Source organism: Glycine max, chromosome 7, assembly GCF_000004515.6.
Source record: "Glycine max cultivar Williams 82 chromosome 7, Glycine_max_v4.0, whole genome shotgun sequence".
Lineage (NCBI taxonomy): Eukaryota > Viridiplantae > Streptophyta > Magnoliopsida > Fabales > Fabaceae > Glycine > Glycine max.
In genome coordinates this window covers 32,011,593-32,018,110 of record NC_038243.2, presented here as the reverse complement: position 1 = coordinate 32,018,110, position 6,518 = coordinate 32,011,593, and positions in this window count along the sequence as shown.

The window sequence follows — 6,518 nt, the reverse complement described above, 5'->3', positions numbered from 1 at the left end:
GTTTCGGGCTTCATCCTTCTCAATTTCTGCTTTACCGGGGAACACTCGGGATTTAGAGGTAATCGGTGCTATACAATGTCAGAACTCAAACCGGGCATATCTTGGTATGACCAAGCAAAGATGTCTTGGTAATCTTTTAGCAGGATTATTAATTCTTCACGGATAGGTGCGGTAATACCTGTGCCTATCTTCACTTCCCTTTTTCCACTGCCAATTCCTAAGTCTACTAGCTCTGTTTCTTCCTGATGAGGCCCCATTTCTTGGTCCTCATGGGCGATCATTCTTTCTAATTCTGGGGGAAGTCCCACATCCTCGTTTCCTTCATCTTCCGTTTGATTCATTTCTTGCTCGAAGTCGATAGGCGGGTCCCAGGTATTAGTACCTTCGGGGGACTCATCATCGGATCTGCCGTTTCAGAAAAAGAAGTGAACATGCAAATGAATGAGAATGGGTAGAGACGTAGGAACAGATGAAGAAAGATCCTTGTATTATAAATTCAAAAACAAAAGACACAAAGCCTTAACAAAAGGAAAAACTCTAAAGCCTAGGCCCAACTATAGAGCTTTTAAAACCGTAAAGGTTTACATTATGCTCGTTGCATAAATGCCGGGGCGTTCCTCCACTCGCCAATTTCCCAGCTGGAAATCAGGAGGGCATGGTCGTACCAAATCCAATGTACTCGGAACATCATCTTCGTATATCGCGACCACTTGACCTTCGTCTCCCAGACCCGTGCTTATAAAGCTTCTACTTATGTGGCAGGGCGGGCTTCCTTCACTTTCTTGCCTCAACTGCGAGCTTTGACCATCGCTCTTTCTTTCCGCGATGCTTCTCTTTATATCCGCCTGAGTGGGTTTATAGCCTAAACCATACTTCCCACGATTTCCTTTGGCATTTATCAAGCTAGTTATGCCGCCGTTGTCTTTGCCTAAACCCATTCCGGGTTCGTAACCGTTCCCCAACATAACTCGGGCCATCATTACTGCTGCATCGGACAGGCAAGGCTGCCCAGAAAAGGAATCCACGGAGGAAATGCTTACCACCTCGAAAGACTGGAAAGCGGTTTCTAATGACTCCTCTGTGGCCTCCACATAAGGCATAGAGGATGGGCAGCTCACCAAGATGTCTTCCTCGCCTGACACGATGACCAAATGCCCCTCCACTACGAATTTCAACTTTTGGTGGAGTGTAGAGGGAAAAACTCCCACTGAGTGGATCCACGGGCGCCCCAACAGACAGCTGTAGGGGGGGTTAATATCCATTATTTGGAAGGTGACTTGACAGGTGTGAGGGCCTATCTGTACTGGGAGATTGATCTCTCCCCTAACCTCTCGGCGGGTGCCATCGAAGGAACGAACCACCATTGAACTCGGCTTTAAGTAGGAAGCATTGAATGGTAATTTCTCCAAAGTGCTCTTAGGCATCACGTTTAAACTGGAACCATTATCGATGAGCACTTTGGCTACGACATGGTCCATACACTTGACTGATACGTGCAAAGCTTTATTATGCCCTCTCCCCTCGGCGGGGATTTCTTCTTCGGCGAAGGCAAGATAGTTGTTGGCAGTGATATTATTGACCTGCCCTCCGAAACCTTCTACCGAGATGTCTTGGGCCACGTGGGCCTCGTTCAGAACCTTTACTAGCAGAGCCCGATGAGGCTCGGAACTCATGAGTAACTCCAACAGCGAGACCCTGGCCGGAGTTTCGTTGAGCTGTTCGATAACCTTGAATTCGCTCTACTGAATTATACGGAGGAACTCGCTGGCTTCCTCTAGCGACACCTCCTTTTTACCATCCTTTTTCTCCGGAAGGCCTTATGCCGGAATATCTTTATTCGAAGCGTGGGGTGCTTCGCCATCTTGTTCCTCCACCACTTTTCCTTTTCCCTTGACGTTCGCGGGTTGGACTGGTAGGTCCGGAGGCGCGAACACACGACCGCTGCGGGTCACACCACTCGTTCCCGTGATATTTGTTACCTTAGCCGACAACGAGCTGACGTCGGTGGCTTCTTCTTCCTTCTCCCTCGGAGGTGTATATCTCCATGGGACTGCGTGGCTATTTTGGTACGGGAAAGGAACAGGTTTGGCTACTAAGGGGTGTCCGGGCTTTTGCGAAGCTGCGCTTTTAGTGAAGTATATCACCAAGGGTTTGGGCTTCGCAACACTGCTCCCATCCGTGGACTGCATGCATATATGCTGCTCTTCTTTTCCTTCACTGCCAACTTCCAGTCGACCTTGATCTATCATCCGCTGTAACAATTCCTCCACTCCCAAACACGTTTCCATGTCATGCAGCTCGCCGGAATGCAGCAAACAGGAATCCTCCTTACACCCACTATGGGGAATCACACCTCCCTTTTGTAGGGCCTCAAAGATAAACCTCCTAGGGGTTGCCACATCCTTTAAAGGTTTAGACCTGCGCGGCCTATCGGACTCAACGGCGTTAATTGCTCCCCCTCCATGATTGGCGACCGGGTTGGTTCTCACATTGGGCCGATCCTCTTGGAAGGTCAGCCATCCAGCATCCATCAAATGTTGGACCTTGTATTTAAGGGCCAAGCATTTTTCAACGGAATGTCCTGGGACACCCCCATGGTATTTGCAAGTTGCATTAGGGTCATACCACTTTGGGAAAGGGGGTTGGAGGACCTTTCCGGGAGTTACTACGGCCAAATGGTTGGCGATGAGGGACGGCAAGAGGTCTTCGTACGTCATTGGGAGTGAGGTGAATTCTTGAAATGGCCTCGGAGGGAAGTTCCTTGTCGTGTTGGAATTACCGGCCGGGCGAGTCGTGTTCGGAGTTGGAACTTGGGGAGCTTCCCTCTGGGTGGGTGCCTTAGGCTGCACGGGTGCTGAAGTAGAGGCGTTCCCGGTATGAGCCGAGAAGCTCGGGTGATGTTGTGCGTACTGATGGGTACCATGAGGTGTCTGCGGGGGTTTGACCCACGCGGGCGTTGAAGAGACGGCATGGGCATCTCCTTCCTTCCTTTTTGCCCCTGTTGCCCCGATTCTTTTGGCATTCGCACTCATGGAGGAAACGTAATCGAACTTTCCTCTCTTCAATCCTACCTCGATTCTTTCCCCGGCGAATACTAGGTCCGCAAAGCTGGACGGCATGTAACCTACTAGCTTCTCGTAGTAGAACACTGGCAGAGTGTCTACCATCATGGTGATCATCTCTCTCTCAACCATGGGAGGAGCTACTTGTGCCGCCAAATCTCTCCACCGCTGCGCGTATTCTTTAAAGGTTTCGCCCTCTTTTTTGAACATATTCTGCAGTTGAGTGCGGTCGGGAGCCATATCGGAATTGTACTGATATTGCCTTAGGAAGGCAGTAATCAGATCCTTCCAAGTACGGATACGGGAAGCTTCCAAATTAGTGTACCACACTACCACGGCCCCGGCCAAGCTATCTTGAAAGAAGTGTATTAATAGCTTCTCATCCTTAGAGTGTGCGCCCATCTTGCGATAGTACATCTTGAGATGGTTTTTGGGACAGGTCGTCCCTTTATACTTGTCGAAGTCCGGCACTTTAAATTTCGGGGGGATAACAACATCGGGTACTAAGCAAAGATCCGTCATGTCTGCGAACGGATAGTCCCCAAATCCTTCCACAGCTCTCAATCTTTCCTCGAGGAGATTGAGCTTCCTTCTTTCTTCAGTTGCCGGGGGCGGTCCTTCCATGGACAAAACCATTGGTTGTGTCGTGATGTTGGGTTGAGGCAACGTGCTGGGTGCCGGCCCTTCAGGGATCGGGGGATAGAACTCGACATCCCTTCGAGCATAGTCTTGAGGGTTTTTGTGGGCTTCGTCGGGCTGTTGAGGAGGCTCTCTTTCAAGGATGGGAGAAGCAATATGGCCCGCATCGTCTTGCAAGACGGGTGGTGAGTAGTTGGGCGGCAATCCATAAGGGTAAGCCGCTCGGTTGTATCCTAGGTGAGGGTTGCCATCATGCCCCAGTGTGTCCCTTCCCCGTCCTACTATGTTTGAGGGAGGATGGTGCGCAGTTGCCAAGAGAGTTGGGTCTGCTTCGGCAGCCGAACTGACAGCGGCAGCGGTGGCCACATTTTTCTCCATGAGCTGCCTCATTCCTAACATGGCCTCCATCATGGAAGCCATCTGTTCTTTCAAAGCCGACATGTCGGCTTTCATTTGTTCCTGTGTCTCCTCTTGATCACCCATCGTTCTAGATTTGGATCTGGTGCGATAGGGATGCCTTGTGGCGCGTTTAGTTATGGTGTTTTTCCCTAAAAAACCAAACGTGAGGAGTGGGTAAAGAAAGAAAGAATGCATGCTAGAGATAAGATGCGGGAGTGATTCGATTTGCACAAGCTTTTTGGAGTAGAAACATGGGACCAACTCATTTTATTTCAAAAAGTTTGTATCTAGTCAAGGTCTGAGAGACCATACAAGTTTCCTAGCGATTTCTAATTATGTGGGCCATTAAGTCTATCATATGCTGACAATAACCGAGAAGCCCATGAATCTCTTCGGGGGCGGAGTAGGTGTCCGCCATCGCCTTGGCCTTGGCTAACAAGCGGGGAAGTTCTTGACTCCCGTTCAAGGTAAGAGCAAACCGATCCATCCACATGGTTGCCTCTTGGTGTAAAGAGTCGATCACCCTTCCTCTAGCCTCTTTTTCTGCGTATACTTGGGCATACTCATCTGCGATCCTATGCTCGTGGGTCGTGGCTAGACCTAACTCTTCTTGGTACTTGGCGATGATAGCTAGCATGTTGGTCTCCGTCTCGCATAAACGCTGAGACAAGCTTCTTTTGGACCTTGAACAGGCAACTAACTCCTCTTTCAAAACCATGCTATGTGCTCGCGACTGGTCCCTCTCTTCCCTTCGCAGCTTGAGTTCATTATTGCTACCCCATAGAGCTCCGCAAAATTTATTCCGGCCATACTCTTCCTTGCGAGCCCTCTTGGTCTCTTGTTCAAGGGCTCTCGCGGTAGTTGCATTCTCTTCCCGTAATCCGGCACACTCCTTCCGGATGTGTGTAGCGGCCAACTTGAACTTCTCCTTGGCAAGCTTCGCCTTTCCTAACTCGCTTTTGAGAGCTTGGACCTCTTCGTCCTCTTCCGGTGCTTCAAAACTCTCTTCGCTGACGACTTTTAACTTGGCGAGCCAATCTAAACCTCGTATATGAACTTTCAGCCATTCATGGTACCCACCAATGATGCCATTACGAATGCCCCTAAGTTCTTGATCTTTCCCTAACGGGGTTTCCCATGCCTTATGGATTCTTTGTATAGCCTCGAAATTCTGTGCGCCGAAATCCCTCACAAGGAAAGGAGACATGCTTTCTTCCGTCGGTGCTCCCCTCATGGGGTACCCTAGTTGTCTTATAGCGAGCGCGGGATTGTAGTTAATACAACCCCTCGTTCCTATTAGTGGAATGTTTGGGTATCCTCCACATGAGAAAAGGACTCCTTCTTTTCCTTCCTTCCATCGGGGGAACCAACTGATTGTTCTACCTCCTATCCCGGCCAAAAGCTGGTCCCAATCTATTCTCCTCTTTTCAGTACACGAGCGATGGCTAAGGAGCGGACATGGATGCCTTGTGTCTTGCTGGAACAAGTGCGAAACCAACCAAACACAGAGGGCGGGCAAGCAACAGATGATCCGTGCGCTACTCTTTTCGCACCTTCGGTCAAATGTGTCAAATAAATCTGCCAGAACAGCTACCACCGGACTTTCCTTGCTATGGTGGTATGCAAGGAAAGCGTCGATTGCTGCTAGGTCTACCAAACCATCCACGTTTGGAAAGAGGACGACCCCAAAAATTAGCAAAGCTAACACATCCATAAACGGGACCCAATCTCCTTGATTGGCCATACCCCTCGCCTTGTCTTCTAGGTACCTCCGTGGTAGGCTCGCTATGCCGTTCCGAGTCTGTTTTATGCGGTCCAAACCTCTTGCTGAATCCTTGACCACAGTTGCAATTCTGCTCAAAGAGGGGAGACACCAGGAGGAAAGATATGGTTTTCTTCCCCCGAGAGGACATCCTAGAATTTCCTCAAATTCTTCAATGGTTGGTACTAATTGGAAATCTCTGAACGTGAAGCATCTCAAAGGCTAGTCGTAGTATTGGGTGAGCGATGCAATGGCTTCTATGGATATCTCCGCTATGGTTAACTCTAAGATCTTTCCGTAAATCTTGCGGAAAGCTTGCATTTGGAGAGGTTCCATCAACCGCCCTAATTCCTTGATGCTGGTAGTATCTAGGCTTTTAACCTTGACTTGGTAAAACCTCTTGCCGGTTTGATTTGTCCCCATGCTTACTAAAGTGAGACAAAAAGCTGGTGCAAATCAAAACTCCGATATCTCATGGATGGAATGGATGAATGCATGAAGGAATGCATATGACACAGATGCAACTTAGGAATGCGGGGGCCCGAGGAATTGTCTCCTTCTTAGATACAACGTCTAGGGGTAGCAAAGTGCCCCAACGTATGTATTTAAAACGGTGACCCGGACCCTCCATTGGTTTGTCTATAGAGAGGATCCAG